This window comes from Gobio gobio, assembly GCF_949357685.1.
Source record: "Gobio gobio genome assembly, chromosome: 17".
Lineage (NCBI taxonomy): Eukaryota > Metazoa > Chordata > Actinopteri > Cypriniformes > Gobionidae > Gobio > Gobio gobio.
In genome coordinates, this window is record NC_137110.1 from 10,803,578 (window position 1) to 10,820,953 (window position 17,376).

Consider the following 17,376-nt stretch of genomic DNA (forward strand, 5'->3'; position numbering starts at 1 on the left):
GACACATCTTCTGAAATAGTACTGAATCTCCTGATCAAAACACATACGAAGAAGATGCATCTGTAATCATATACATATGTAAAATACAGCGATCATCAACATTACACAGCATATAAATCAAAACTGCCTAATGTTACTGAAAGAAATGTCGACCCAGGATGAGCTATAGGACTGTGCTAGCATTAGGGGTGTTGATGGATTTGATCTACTCCGTCTATGTTAATCATCGTTCTGAATAAGATCCAGATGTAGTCTTTGACAAAAACATGATTTTCTCAGCTTGTCAACATGTTGATAATTTTAACAAACTTACCCACATTCAAGTGTTGATAAAAAAGGATGCATGAAGCTAGAATAAAAGTTTTTTATTATTATTATTATTATTATTAAGCAGAGGGTTTTCTTTTGACAGAAAACTGGGGGCCATGAACATTTTGTGGAAATTATCAAAAACGCGTAATTTTTATGAAATCAGAATAAGTCAATTTTAGATATTTAAATATTGTTAGGCTATTTTAGGATTTAGATCAAACCGTAACCCTTTAAAATGTCTTCATCACCATCAATTTAAATATCAAATCCAATAGCAGCCATACCACTTGACTAAAGTGGCCAGTTAAACATATTCAAGTGACACTTTGCCAGATAAACAATTTACCTCAGTGACTGATTCAAGCCTGTCGAGTAATTGTATGTCTGCAAATGGAAATGTGATGAGTAGAAATTAAGACACTAACATTACGTTTCTGCTATGGCTGAAATTATGGTTCTTTCAAATTTGCCAGCACCATTTTTAAGTCCTAATAACCTGTTTTATGGCCACCTGAGAACTGAAATGATTGCACCGTAATCTCAAAAGTGGTCTAGAATAAACATAACAACGGCAGAGTGGTAAGTGGCTCATCAGTGAAGTGAATCTCACGTTCGACTTTCATTATTATTAGAGATATATTCAATCTAGTTATCAGAGCACTAGTGGTGTTGTTGCCTCAGCTCTCAGTTTCTACCCTGGCCCTTTGCCACTTTAATGTCTTCTTTAATAATTTTCTCACCCTCACATGGTAGATTATGGTCTAATTGGCACACATTGGGCCGCTTTCCATATAATAGTAGATTGTAGCCTGCTCTCAAAAACTCCCACTCACCCATGAAAATTGTCCTGTGGGAATATCGTACGAGACTCGTCCTTTAGTACATCCACATTAAACCTGAGAACGAGTCTCTATCTGTGGAATTCTTTCAAACACAAAATAATGAGCTTCTACTCTGTGAAGCCATGCCGAAAATGAGCCATCATCTCTACACCCCAGTGGAACATGAGCTCCCATTGTCTCCAAGACCTTGTGCTCACGGACAATCCATCCTGGATCCAGCAACTTGCCCAGATTTTATAATCGGAGTAGATCGTGGACCTCACCGGGGATCTAGAAGGTCTCAACCCAGGAGCCAGTTATTAAGTTTCTTGAGAGCCAAATCTAAATGATCTTCAGAGGTTTGACAGGCGTAACTGTTGTTGTTTTTTTTCCGGCGTTACAACATAAATTTACGAGGCGATATGTGCAATGCTAAGACGAATAGCATGAGAACTTTAATATAGTCGAACATATTCAGGCAATGCCACAAGCGGTTGCAACTTCTCTCAGGGACAATACCAATGACAAAGTTGGTGCACAATAACCAATGTGTCCAATAAAGGGAGGAGGCACTTCCAACTAGGCGCTCCAAATGATTTATGGACTGCAATCGCGGGTCCATGTTGGGAAATCAGGATTCCCTAGCCAAGAACATTGTGTTCTGGTTCAATACCAGCTGGGGACTGCATTACGGCCGCTATCTCTTAAGCAAAAAAAGATCAGATTGTGATTTATATACGTGAAGGTGCAGATGGCAGGACGGTAGATCCTCAGAATTACCCGTGTTTACAGGACACTTTCTACTAACCCAAAGCATGGCTTAGATATGCCTGTTTCTGTCAGAGAACAATTTTAGCGAGCTTTCAAAGCCTTTGTGTTGATCTTTTTTTCATTACACCTCAATGAAACCACAATGCATAAATCAGAGCAATGAAGGCTACTACAAAGGTCTTGAACCAGAAGTGCTGGCAGCAACAGAAAGAGAAAGAAAAGCCTTTTCTTTTCGCAAAGCCAAGCCTGTCATGCTTTTGGGCCACATTATGAATCCATTCCAGTGCAGAGAGAGAGAGTAAAAGGCTTTCCCAAACCCCTACAAACATAAACAAGCCGACTGCGGAGAAAACGAAGGCACGTTGTGGCCCTGAAGATAAAGTTAAATCAATCACGCCAATGCAAGTGTAATAGAAAAAGACAGTTTAAAGGTTTGGAATAATCACAGATGTCATGAGTTATTTTTCACTTCGGTAGAACATTGTGTTGCCTTGGAAAATAAAGAGTGGAGACGTTTTGACGATAGAAGAAGAGGTTGCTGATGAATGGAACACACAGACTACAGCTAGAGATAGGCCTGAGAAAATGTCAAAGACTTGAAAAGTTAAAAAGTTGCAACACATTACAGAATGTGTTCAGAATGTACCACTCTAACCAGGTACCAGTATGATTATTTAAAGGAGCAATAGGTGATTCTCTACAGAATTTTTTTTTGATATGCTGGTTGAAAGTCTCCTCATATCCTGAGAGCAATCCCAATGTTAAGCGCAGCCTGTTCACGCAGACATCACACGTCATCAGCGTATTCACGTACGCTGTGCAGACAGAGCGATAATGGCAGGCAAACAGTTGTTTACGTTCGTTATTGTAGCACTGTTACTCACTGTAGCCTACTGTAAAGTTTTCTCATCTGTGAATGACACATGATGTAATCCAATAATGTTGTCTCTGGTCGTCTCGCTTCTGGTCTGTGCGTGTTCACGTGTTTTGGAGGAGCCGTGGCTTTGGCCGACAATTTGCAGGGAGGGTGGGATCGTATGCTTTCAATGCTAGCAGGCTAAAGTTAGCATTTCCCAGATCACCTATTGCACCTTTAAATCGATAGTTTACCCCAAAATGAAAATCCAGTTATCATTTATACACCCTCATGTCATTCCATGGTAACATGTATGACTTCCTTTCTTCTAAAGAACACAAAAGAGTTTGTTTTTAGGCATTATAAAAGTCAAAGGGGTCCAAAACAATGCCCCAATGGCTTTCATTGTTCTGTTCCACAGAACAAAGTCATACAGGTTTTGCGTAAACAATGACCGAATTTCCATTTCCAGGTGAACAATCCCTTTAAATTTGATAACTTTTATTCTTTCTAGCACCAACATATTTAATTTCTATGTAAATTAGGCTTATTATAGATATGTATTATAAATTATGCCCCTGCATCATCATATATCTTATGATATTAAAGCCTTATTCTCACATTTCAGAGTTATTTGCTTAGTGTAATTAGCCTTGTACAATTAGCCTCTACAATTTAGAGATTGTAACAGAAAATTTATCAAATCATGACTAAACTTATGAAAGTCTTATGAAATGCTTCTCTGGAATACTTGGTTCTGACTGGTCAATTGTGGCATTTAGTGGTCAAATATTTAAGAAAAAAACATTTTCCAACACAAACCGATATTTCATTGGTACATAGCCATGTAAAAAGAGTGATGATATACAGTCAGTCATTCATTATCGCAACATGTCCATTCAAAACCATTTGCTAAATCGCAGCATAAACAAATTGGAATTCAGCATTGCATTTTTTAGAGGTGTTTGCGACATGGTTTGCACAATTCTTTTAATGAATCTGGAGCTAAGACAACACAGACAGCATGTGTAAATAACGCTTTCAGCAATTCGCTAGTGAATTCGTCCTCTGTTTCATTTTCAGCTGTCAAGTTAAAATAGCACCATAAGACCATTGCTGCGACACTAATAGTCATGGATAATCAACAATCCTCATCACACACACACACACACACCTCCATTCTCTCTTACTGTGTTTCAGTGTGCAAATTCTCTGATTGAATGATTAGCACTAAGAGGGACAGGCATCCGTTTATTGCAGATGTAAGCAGTCCATCAGAGAAACAGCTCATTAGAAATCTATTTAGTGTGTGCAGCTTTAATCCTGAGAGCGACTTTTTAAATATCTCTCTAACATGCGTTTCAGGGCTATTTCCTAAGCTATTGATTGAGATGTCGTATGCTAACCGAATTTGAGTTGATCAGATCATCTAATATTTTTCCACTACTAAACAGGCAGGACTGATCAGATTTTAGCATCCAAATAAACATGATGTAATATATCATGCAAAAGTCAATTTGATAGCTTCCTGTTGATATCTCATTATCAGATGCCACAAGCAAATTCAGATTTAAGTACACAGGGATGCGTGCAGTTCCTTTCTTGTGGGCTCTTTAATGGCTGTGGATATTGATCCATGAGCGTGGTCCATCGCTATAAGTGCTAATTTGCTTCGTCTTTCCAAAAGCACACGACAGAAGATGGATTCAAATTCACCAATTCACTTAATAAATTAACCAATTCCGGTGTATTTTCTCTGTTTGTCATATGGTAACCGTAGACTGTTAACCACTAAGAGATTTGTGACATGATTTATTGTAAACCCTGATTAGCCGGCTAAGTAATGATTCATTCCATCATCTGTGGCCAGCAGAGGGCCCTAAAACGTCTGGTGTCCCAAGCCTTTTAGTGGTTTGCATGGTTGCTAACTTTTCGCAAAACATGTAATTGGAAATTCTGAACTCCACAAGTTAAATAGTAGCTATTAATATTATAAGCTAAACTATTTCTTATTTATTGTCATTTTTTTCATTCATTGTTCATACACATGTAATAGAAATACAGGATTTTAAGACCACATTACTCTATTATTAGCTTATGAGGTGCATCTTACAACAGCAAACCAACAGCAACAAAGCTAACTGTATGTGGATTCCAAAAAATCTGAAACAGAATATGATTTAAAAAGATTAAATATACAAGGGAAAAAATAAGATGTCAATTCGGTCACACTTTAGATCTTTGGGTCCAATTCTCAATATTAACTGACTTTTGCCTCAATAAACTCCTAAAAAATTACTGCTTATTAAGTTAGTCACATAGTTGTTAGGTGTTAGGTAGGATTAAGGGATGTATAATAAGTTCATGCAGAATAAGGCATTAATATGTGCTTTGTAGCCAATATCATAGTAATATGCATGCCAATAAGCAACTAGTTAATAATGAGAACAGGACCCTAAATTAAAGTGTTACAGACAATTCTTAGCACTACTCCAATATTGCAGATTCACATTTTAGAGAATGCTACTTTACGGGTGTCTCTAATGCATTCTGTTTGTTCGAGTCCAATGTGCTATGTTTCATTCATTTGCAACTTGGGATTTAAGAGGGAGAAAAAGCATTGTCACAGTCATATAATTAGAATGAATATACACTGTTGAGCATCATCAGATGGAGTCTTTACCATTCCATTCGGTCACATTATTTACACCTATCTGACTCAAGTATCAATGCACATTAATTGGGTTTGCAGCTGCATTTTGCTGAATGCAGTAACTGTAATAAGCCAAATAAAGAAAAAGTTAAGCATATTCACAGGTGATAGAATAATTAGTAATTAAATTCATTGTAAGTCTTTGGGATGTGCTGGAGGAGACTTTACAGAGTGCTGGACTCTTGCATTGTCAATACAAGACCTTGACCAAATAGTGATGCACCTCTTGATGGAAATAACATCACAACATTTATTTCCATCAAGAGATTCTACATGCTCCCTCCCAACCATACTTCACAATTTGATCCTGATGAATCTTGACATTGGCGTCCTGGAATATCCCCATGATGTGTCTTCCTACATGGTTGTTTAAGAAATGAAATGCAACACACTCCATCAATTAGGGTTAGAAGAACTGTTGCCAAACATATAACATGCTAGAAACATAAAAAGTACTGCAATAATGATCCAATCCAATATATCAAGTTATTGATTATAATATTAAGCTATAAAATATATCATGTCAAATTAAAAGTCAAAGTTTTAAAAACATTAAACCCTTTTTTTTGAGAATTTTATTATTAACAACCCCAAATAAACACATCTGGTCAGCATCAATTGATCCCGAAACCAGCAAAATATACAAGGTTTCCCTCAGGTTATGTCTACAATAATCCAGATACATTTGAAAATGGCTTTTTCGTTTTAAATGCTCTCTGTCCACATTAGTGTTATCAAGCATTTTCCAAAAGTTTCACATCCACACTGAGACGTCAGAAAACGCTAAATTCACGTTACTGCTGTGCATCCGTAAAACCTCATAAAAGCTCACTGAGATGATGAAAGACTAAACAGACATCTCACTCTGTTCTCATTTTATTTAGCAAAATATCTCCATTACCTATATATGTGGTCTAAAACGCCCGTAGGACAGCAATTGCAAGTAAATCAAAATTCAAAATTCAAAAATTCAAATTCAACTTTATTGTCATTGAGCTAAGTACAGGTACAGAGCCAATGAAATGCAGTTAGCATCCAACCAGAAGTGCAAATACAATTTATAATAAATTAAATAAATATGTAATATGTATATGAATATAGAAATATATTATTATACATAGTGCAAGTTGTGAGATGGACAAGTACAATATAAAACAGGAAGTGCATTAATCAATGAGCATTAAATATGCGATATGAAGCGTGTACAAAGTAACATATCTTTAGCAACAGTGTGAAAATGAAAAGCACATAACAGGGACAATACCGGGATAAACATAGAATAATATGCGTCACATGACAACATGTGTCATCATCTTCAAATGTTCTCACAATCCACACTACAATGCAAAAACTGCATTTTCAAATTTACCACTTGGGAGAGCGTTTAAAAAAAGCTCAGTTTTCACAGGTCAAAAACACTGTCTCAGTGTATACAGAATATTAAAACCGAGAGAAAAAAAGTTAGTTTTTAAACAACAATGTATTAGTTTGGACAAGGCCTCAGTCGACAAGTCGTACAGGCAACCCACTGGCGAATCGATTTTGAAAACATGTAGGTTTGCTCATCCCTTATGGCTACTTCATCAGTGAAGAAAAGAAAAAAGTACCAGTAAAGCAAATCATGACCCGACTAGCATCGGTCTACTTTGCAGAATGGATTCTGTAAATCAACCCATGATGATGCTGGAATTCACCTCCACGGATATGGATTCTATCTCGATAAAATATGTCAAATAGGGGCTCACTGTCTTCATCACACACCACGCTGATTGATTTGGACATTTGGAGCCGAGTAGTAACATGGGGAATCTCTGAAATGAATGAAGCCTCCCTTTTGCAATGGTACATTAAGCTATTTGCGGCAAGAGATGAAAAAAGTTAATACGAGACTAGCAGTTTTCCAACCGTTTCCTCTGGGATTTTTCTCAATTACATCCCTGTAGCTCCGCAGTGGAGTGAAGCTCAGAAATTTCATTCGGAGTTAATGTGATGTTAATACTCGTGCTGAAAATGACTGCATTACAAAAAGGTTGGGCGAATTAACCTACACACAAAAATAGCACGCAGGTCTACACATATCCATTCCGATCCCCTGAAACGTGGCTAAGCTCGATGAGTCGTTTTGACTGACACATGCTCGGTTTTTGTACAATGGAGTGGGACATAGGGATTGTGCTTTTAGATAAAACGTGTCAGAACTCTTAACACAAACAGAACAATAAAAACAATGTTGTGCAGTTTGTGATATGCACACTGATAGGACTACATTATGAATGGCCATTGCTTGTTACACATCTAAAACATGCATACGGTTTAAAAAGGGTCAGACACCCTCTGAGAAACCCAGGACATTTCAGTAACAGTTTTCATGTTTCAGCAACTCCAAATGGTGGACTGAAACATTTATGAGTCTATGTTGTTGAACTTGCATGCTTAATAAAGATGCAGAGTGATTCATACTGCTGTTACACAAAGAAACCAGGGATGGGAGTCAACAGCCATTTCCCACAAACAAAAAAATACCATTGTATCAGCCTCCGGACGACGGAACCTTTCAGATTTATTGCTGACAAAATGCTCTTTAAAAGCAATAAAACAAATGCAGTATATTCATTTCTTATTTAAAGTCGATTTGTATGCAACATGACTTATTTCCAGTTGCCAAATTTAATAACAAAAAAGAAACTTTTTACATTTGCAACTTTGTTTCTACTCATAACGCACCGATAATGCAATGTAAATTAAACAGGAAACTTTATAATCCTCTTAACATACATTATTTGCACCTCGAATAATTAAAAAAGTCTTTCTTAAAAGATTCCAAAGGCACACTTCCGGCTGTCACTGCCGGCTGCGCATTCTAAAGATGAGCCGGTAAACTCTTTAAAGGTTGAAATGAGCCTCGCAAGCCTCTGAATAGTTGTTAGAGCGAAATCATTAGGCTAGAGGGAGAAATTTGCATGCAAATCTTAAGCACTCGATGGGTATATCCTTCAGCTTGAACTTTACTCAGAGACCCCTGAAGCAAGAGAGGCCATTGTGTGTGAGGAGTTACAAGTTCTCCCGACTTTAATGGCCATACAAAACCAAAATGATGGCGAATATGGTTATAAATTAAAAAACAAATCTGTTGCAAGACCTCAAAAGCATTTTAAAACAGTAAATCCACTCGAGCCCCGCAGCTGTAAACTTGATTATGGCGCCTTGGTTCTTTCCCCATACTTCACTGGTCCACTGCTAGTTTACTAGACCATTTCTATGCGCAATCATTCCAATTAAATAGTTTTCTTTTTGCATTACACTCCCAGATATCAGGGAAGATTTTGCAACCGTTTAAAAATACAATGTAAAACATGTCCTATAGTGGTACTATTGTCTAGGAAGAACAATGGCAAGCCTTTCCCCAGTTCCTTTTCTTCCTCAAGACCATAAATCAAACCTTCCTTTTCAGAAAGGATGATACCACAGTAATCTCAAAGGATGTACAGTTGAAAATAGACCACTGGCAGAGGACAATTCGAAAGCCTTCTCAGAGGGAAGAAATCGAGTGACATCTCGAAAAGTTGCTCTTCGCTTCACCGTAAGGCCTGGATTATTAATGGATAACGAATACTATTATTTGGATGAGTAAAAATATGACTCAGGTTAATATTTATAAAGCTGCCAATAAGCTATGTTTCTCTAACATACTGTGGCATTAACCGCTCGCAATATTTTTAGCACATGGGGAAGAGGAGAATGATGAAAGTACTTTTCGGATGAAAACTGTACGGAACATGATAATTCCATTCCCTCTTGCTCTAAGCATTGACAGTGAGGGCTTTGATTTATTCATGAACCTTGCGCATACTGCCAAGAAGCATTAAATCGGAGCAAGTGACTGAAAGGGTGGGATGGGGTGGGGGGTGGGGGGGCAAAAAAAAAGTTGCTGAGAAAAGCAAATTACAGGTTCAAAACAAATCAAACCAAGGTGTGGACACCGCATGTCTGGCACCCTCTCCATAACTCTACTGGAAAAACTATTTGTCTCAACATGAACCAATTAAAGCATCTCCCTCTTCAAAACTCACCTTGGGAAACACTTTGGAGAGTGCCAATCTTTGTTCCAGCAGAAATAGAAACGCCTTTCTTCGAAGAGAGTGCTTCTTATTAAGGTCTTTCATTATATTGTTGAGCTTGTCCAACAAGCAGTAATAACTTTCTGTGTTTTCGGAGGTGTACTTGAATATTTTGGCTTTTTGTGGCAGCAGAAGCACATCTCCTGAAAACTGGCCAAATGCCCCCTCAACTACCTTCAAACGTCCTCTTGAAGCATATCATATCAGCGCCCATGGGGAATGCTTAATAAATGTCACATAACATGCATACACACATGCTGGATCCAATCTTAAAGGGATAGTTCACCCAAAAATGAAAAGTATACCATAATTTACTCATCCTCAAGCCATCCTATGACATTCTTCTTTTGGATGAATACAATCAGGGTTATATTTAAAAATATCCTGACTAATCCAATTTTTAGACAAAATATAAAATAAATTAAAATAGAGGATCATATTTGATACATTAGGCTTTTATGGCTCATGATATAGTGAGAATATGGAGCTCGTACTCCAGGAGAAAAAGGATTCAGAGGACAAAAGCGAGTAAATATATGCAATTTGGTGCAATTGTTGATATTTATATGGCCAAAAAGTAAGGTGAAATTCTGATAGCCTGAAATATGAATCAATGAGATTCAGAATAGCAGACAGAATAGTATAGCATCAGTATAGCAGACTACTTATGTAACTGCATATACATTTCAATTGTCACTCTACATCTTCCAATGTCTTTCATTTAAAAAAACGTAAGATCAATCATTTAAATATCATCTAAGTTCTGTAGTTTCTATTGTGAGGGGCAAAAATATAATGCAATGCAATGATGATTGAGAGATGAACAAATAAACATTCCTCAAAAGCCTGATGTTTCATATTTGATACATTTTAACATTATTTTATTAAATAAAATATGTAGGCATAATCAAATGAAACCTAAGTTGCTTCAGTCCACTAAGGTGTTGAAATATTCATCTTGAAATATTACTAAAAATATAAAAGTTATCCTTATGCATACTTTATAAAAAAATCATTAAAGATTTTTTACAGCAAAAAAATACATGTACCAAAACCTGAAGGGGGACGTTTTTAGAATTCCAAAAGTATAAACTATCAACCAGATGACAGAAAGCATGTAGTAGGGGAGCGCGGGGCACAACCTAACGCGGGGTTAATTTTAACACGCAAGTTTTAACCCTTTCCACACATGCCAGAATGACGAAACTTAGTGTATTTACTAGTTGCCATTTCAACATTGTTTAGAGAAAAATTCACGCCAAAATCAAAAAATCTCTGGAAGATATTACTGAACATGTATTTAACCATGGCAAAAGTAAATTTCTTACTTAAGTTTAGTTTTCATCTCTGTTTTTTGTGTTTATTTAAAATAAGACAAATCCGATATTATTTGAATCTTATATCTATTATTTAACAGTTGAGATCGTTCTTTAATGCTGATCTAACAGCAGAAGATACGAGCCAAGATTTAAATCCCAGTTGTGCAGATGGGGTGTGTTGTAACACTGCGTTACAATGAGCCCCTATTAGAAATATGCCATTATATTCTATACTTTTATGAATTCTTTTGAAAAACCATAAGGGTGAATAATGACTGAGAGTTAATGTTCAGAAATTATTAATTATTATTATTATTGTTTTGAACTATGCTGTATAGCTGAGTTTAGCAATGTGTTTGTAATCAAACTCAAAAATGCTTATATTTTTAACGATTAAAAAATGCCATTATTTTATTTTAAAAAGTTAATAATTGTATTTTGTTGACAAAATATTTTAGCTTGTCTTGCATATTTTTTTGATTATATCAGGTAACATTTTGAGCTGTTATTTGGTCATGTTACATTGTGCCCCACCACATGTTACAATGTACCCCACCTACGGGGCATGTTGTCACATTTCACTTCCATTCTTTCGGGGTAAATCAAGAAAAAACTATACACTGTATTAATTAAACGAAACCACATAATTGTACTAGACATGTGTGGATTTACACAAACTGAGAAAGTCAAAAAGCGTTAGGTTGTGCCCCGCTCTCCCCTAGATTTGTATTTGGATCATGCTGATAATTTAGAATCCTTAGAAAATTTGCGAATCAAATACGATACAGTAGACTTTATTGGGTTAATATATTCAAGACATCTGCCACATCTGGCTGATTGTAAACAGTGTATATTAAACACAAATAATCACTGACTCCTCCATTTTAACATTTAAGGATCCTACATAACATTTAAGGAACTAAGTATCTATTGTTTTCAAAGGGAAATAGTCGACTGTGCAAAGAGCCAGTTGTGGCATGAGCAGACAGAGGTTTGCTGGATGTGCTCAACCACGGCGAGTGTGCCATCTCATTAAGGCCGCGTTTACACTGCAGGTATTTATGCCCAATTCAGATTTGTTGACTATATCCACTTTTTTGACGACCAGCTTACATCTTTTAAAAGTGACCTATGTCTGATATGTCTGATATCTGCATTTAGACTTTAGACCTTATGTAGCCCCGCCTCTTTTTACCGCTGCGCTTATTGTGTTCTGTCTTCTGGTTTGCATTTCCACAGCATGAAGGTAAGATCTTACGGATTTATATATGAACTGCTCGTTTTAAAATCTATCCAGTCCAATGACATTTGTTATGACATCCACTTCAAACATTACAATGCTCATAATACATTTCGCTAACTCCAACATAAGTAAATCCAGCTAATTACTCTTCAACAGCGATGCCATAGAAATATACAGAGCTACCGCAAAAACAGAAGTTCACAGACATATTCTAAAGATGGCTGCGTGCTTGTTTCTCTTGCTCATAAAGTCTATACACATGGGCGTCGGAACCATTGTACAAGACCCACCCACTTTTTACGATCAATGATATTGGACCCACTCACTTTTATCGTCTCTAACATTCAGCACATGTCTGTTTACCTACCCCTAATCGATAAACACTTATTATTAAACACATGTTAGACGCTTTATTTCCACTTTTCTTTTCTACTCCGATCTGTCCGCTTACATGGGAGACACAAATGCACGTATCCGATTCATATCAGATTTATTTCCACATACGAATGAGGACTGAATCCGATCTGAGAATATCGGAATGCATTTGCTTTTTTCCTGCTTACACTTATCCAATCATTTCTGATCTGTGCAACATGGGAGGAAAATAACAAAAATCGGGATTGGCTCACTTGAACCATGTAATGTAAATACGGCCTAAGATCACTATCACCTTGCTGGAGATTAGACCCTGTAGACTTCAATCCCAAAGCTGGAGTGGCTTGTAATCTACACTGAAAAAAGACGAGCAGAAAATATATTGATGTAACAGTTTTTTTTTTTTTTTTACAGAAACTACAAAATCATACTAATCAAGTTTCTGTAATTAAAGTTAGGTAATTTAACTGTATTCTGTGCAGGGTTCTCAGGTGATAAATTAAACCAGTCTTTGGCAGCTAGTCGCCTATCAATAATTCAGACGAACAGTAGGTGCGTTTACATGGAGCACTGTAATCGGTTTAAAAGTCCAATCCGAATAAAAATACTCCATATAAACACCTCAATCGGAATAAAAATGGCCAAACCGAATGAAATTGTAATCGGTTTGAGAGGGGTGGGATAAACCTTTTCATGAACCGATCAAACGAAAAATTCCACCATGTAAACGACCTGATCCGATTACTTTGAGTGCACGTCTTTCTGTGACGTGATATACAGCGCGCACCTCCTCAACTGAAGAGTGCGCGCCGCGCTCACACCAGGCTAATGTTGACAAGAAAGGAAAGTTCATTTTTCTGAGGTATTAAACTTTTTATTTCGTAACATGTTATGAACATGATGTTGGAATAATGACACAGACATAGCCTGGCTACAACATCTCATCTTGACAGCGTTTGTCCGAGGCTTCAACTGCGCCTGACAGAATACATTTTTTTTCTGAGGTGATTCTTACACTTTACGACAAATAATAAATAGCTTTTATAAAACTCTACAAGTCCTGGTGGCCGTTGAGAGCTGCCATTTCAACGGGGAACATTCAAGCTGCTCTCTGTTTCTCGTTAGTTAAGTTAGCTATAAAAAAAAATTGAATCAAAAACTGCTTCAAATTGGTTATTACCCACAGTCTACTTTAATTACTTTTGTTAATATTTATACCTTTGTGATTATGGTATCTTTCCTTAATCATCTGAAATATATATGTTTAGTACTACTAGTAATGATGCTGAGCACGTCTTTAATGCTTCATTCATGTTTCACCGTATATCCTATGTTTTTATTAATAATTTGAGTGCATTTTATTGTTAATTTTGTGTTTTTCAAAATAAATGAATTGAATTAATTTTTGATTCCGCATTCATCATTCACAGCTGTTGAAATAGCCATTGTATAGGACATAAATTAGGTTAAACTACTGCATGTCCGCCCACAGAAAAATAAATAAATATAAAAATTACCAACACAGAACTATTGATCCACGATACGTAACGAATCTGAGGCGGCAGACAAACTGTGTGCGCATGTCACAAAATGATTCCTACTGAAAGTCAGCACATGTAAACACCAGATCGGTTTAGATAACGTCTCATGTAAACAGTCCACCGAATCTTTCAATCAGAATGATTTTAATCGGAATGACAAAAAAGTGCGCATGTAAACGTGGCTAATGTTACATCGCTCAAGCTTCATTTTTGGTCAAGTCAAGTCAACTTTATTTATATAGCGCTTTTAACAATGCAGATTGTTTCAAAGCAGCTTTACAGTGTTAAACAGCAAAATAATGCAACAGAATTGTAATCAGCTGTATAGCCATTCTGGAGGAAACGGTGATGTCATCTGTGATGTCATCAGTTCATCAGTAATTAGATCAGTAATTTAGTTTATATGGTTAATTTAGTTTAATAATTAGATTTATTTGGATATTTAGTTGAAAAAATTAAGAACAATTTAGTGAAATTTAGTGTCGTCCACACGTTCACACTGATGACAGGCTTGTTGACTACCTGTTGTTGTTATCTCCTTTTGTGCATGAAATAGACACTGACAAGATCAAAACGCACCAGAGAAGCGCTAATTAAACGTCACTCTTTCAGTCAGATTTCAGCCATTTTAACTACAGAGCTAAAATCTCATCCTAATTCCACACTTTTGACCAATGTACTTCTACAGCCTTTCCAAGCCAGTCATTCATTCACAGACCGTTCACACCAAGAACATCAGCTTTGATGACAACAAAATTGGCGTCCACACCAATTAACGATAAATGCAGTTATGTCGTATGCCGCTTTAAAAGCTCCAGCTCTTTAATGTTAAGTGGTGCTGATTGGCTGAATGTTTTTATCATTCATCAGCTGGGAAAAAAGTGATTCCAAAGATATTGTTCCTCTGTGTTGTTTTTGTTAGTTGTGGTTTGGGCTTTGCTATTCTCATAGAATTGGGAAGATTATTAAAACCATGTATTGTCCTTGGTGTGAACAGGCCTTCAGGACTCTTAAAAATCACGTCTCTTAGACTGAACAGGCTATTGGGCAACAATAACCAAAAAGACACTCAAGCAATTTCTACAGCTGAGCATAACTAGAAAAAAAATAAGTTACTCTTTAGTTTGCAGTGTCCTTGTTACATATGTTACATGTACTTACCATAGTAATAACAGTAGTAAATTATGCATAATTTCATGCAACTAACCCTAAACCAAACACTAATCCTACCCTAACCCTATAGTAAGTACATGTTGTTAGTTACTATTACTCAGTACTTAAATATATAATTACATTGTAACAATGACACCTTAAAATAAAGTGTAGCCAAAATGTATATTGACCACAGAAATCTCTGTACTGTAACTGTAAATTACAATTTTTTTAATTCTCGTATTTTCCAGGTTTTTCGTGCCATAACCTACAACCTTGAGATAAGAGGTACATTTTCAGTGCATCACAATTTCATATTTTCAAGCACGTCTTCTACAGAGTCATAATTTGTTGGCATTAGGGATGAGTCACTATATCAATAATAATAGCCAACAGAAAGAGTGCACGCTCAGTTCAAAATCATAGCTTAGTTTGGAAAGTGTGTGCGTTGGCAGGGGTTGGCTGATACGTTAAGAATTATCTCTCTGGAAAGTTGCTTTATTAGCAGATGTTAGCAGAAGGTTATACACTCAACACCATCTGGAGACATGGCAAGGGAAGCTGCTGTACTTCAATAATCAACCATACAGAATGACATCAGACATACAGAAGAAGCAAGTGCGCACACTCCCTTGTCCTATTCATTATTTATTCAGCTTCTGGTATTTATACTCCTGGGAATCTCAAGCATTCTCCCAGAAGCATGCAGAGCGGTTTTTTTTTTTTTTTTTTTTTTGAGGGAGACCGGGAAGTGCTCTGCAGAGTAAGTTTTATAAGCATAATATCTCATCTGGCTTAATTTATGTTTTGATCATGTTAATGGATAACACAACTCTCTAATTTAATTTGATACAAAACATCCACACAAGCATTTAACTAGAAATATAATGGCTGACATGGGGAGAGTTGTGGCACCTTCCAATATAGGCTACATCAACTAGACACAGAAGGATTTCACACAATAGGACAATGAATACACCTTTAGTAAGTATGATCCAAAATATACACACTGTGATGTAATTAGATTATGTTTACAGACACAAAGCTGTCTGTTCCTCAGACTTTCAAAAAGTAACCACTACAATCACCCAAACATTCAATAGCAAGGTGTAACAACCCACCTGATATCATAAAGCAGAACATTGTATGCCAAAATAAGAACTTGGGGTTCACACAGGACCCGTTTCTTAATGTAACGTTAGGCGTCAGACAGTTGTAGGTGCGTCGCGTCTCGTGAGGGGATCGTTCGCCATTCTTTTCCCCCATACAATGAAAGTAGATAGATTGGGTATGATACTGTTGGTTTGGAACGACGTGCAATTGAGGAAACGATAACAGAAATTTAATTTTGGGGTGGGCTGTCCCTTTAAGATGGCAGAACTGTAAAAACAGTCCAACTTTTAAAACGCGTCGTGAGAACGTTGCGCGACGTCTTGCTGCAAAGAACGCGCCGTGTGTGACGCACCCCAGGTCGGGTAACACGCACGCACATCACTGTCACATTATTTTAGAATGCCACATCGAAATCTAAACAGATACGAGTTAAAACTTACGCAAAACTCGGCCATGATTAATTCATAATTCACAAGATCCTTAAACGAACTATATTTAATGCTATAGAGTAACGTGAGGAACATGCGTCCTTCAGGTAAGTGATTCGCAGAACTCGAATACAAATGCAAGACGCTTGGTGTGCTTTGGCGCCAGCACCATACAACATAACCAATCAGTAAGACGCTTTTCAAAAATTTTGATGTACTAATCATATCATTAATCTGAGGATAAACACGTTGCACAGATGAAAGCGGATCGTCTTACCTTTAAATCAAGCTCGGTTCCAGTAAACGCAGGGAACGGAGACAGTGGGGAGAGATGTGGTCTGCTGGAGACACAGTGAGGTCTGCTGTCCGAACTGTTGCCTGTCTCCTCTCAAAGCGAATGTAGGCTATTCTTAACAGAACGAAACCCCTCCCCTGCTTTCACACATGATATTTTCAGCCACATTTTAGTCGGAAAACGATTAATTTGTCCAAATTCATGCTTAAATGAAAAACCTGCGCAGTGCTGTGGAGATTTTGCTAGGCATGGCCACTCGTACAGTAGGCTAATGTGATTTTTTTAAAGTTACATAGGGATGCGTTGTCAAAATATGGCA

The 17,376-nt window shown here is 36.9% G+C and overlaps 1 protein-coding gene across 1 annotated transcript in view; it reads right to left on the reverse strand.

The window, feature by feature from the left end:
• The window catches only part of cntn6 (contactin 6), a 134,746-nt gene extending 117,623 nt beyond the window's left edge, over positions 1 to 17,123 (reverse strand). Inside the window, exon 1 of the mRNA XM_079841204.1 lies at positions 17,040 to 17,123. The gene's annotated coding sequence lies outside the window, so the exon portion shown is untranslated. The remainder of the gene's footprint in view (positions 1 to 17,039) is intronic.
• Between the last annotated feature and the right edge of the window lie 253 nt (positions 17,124 to 17,376).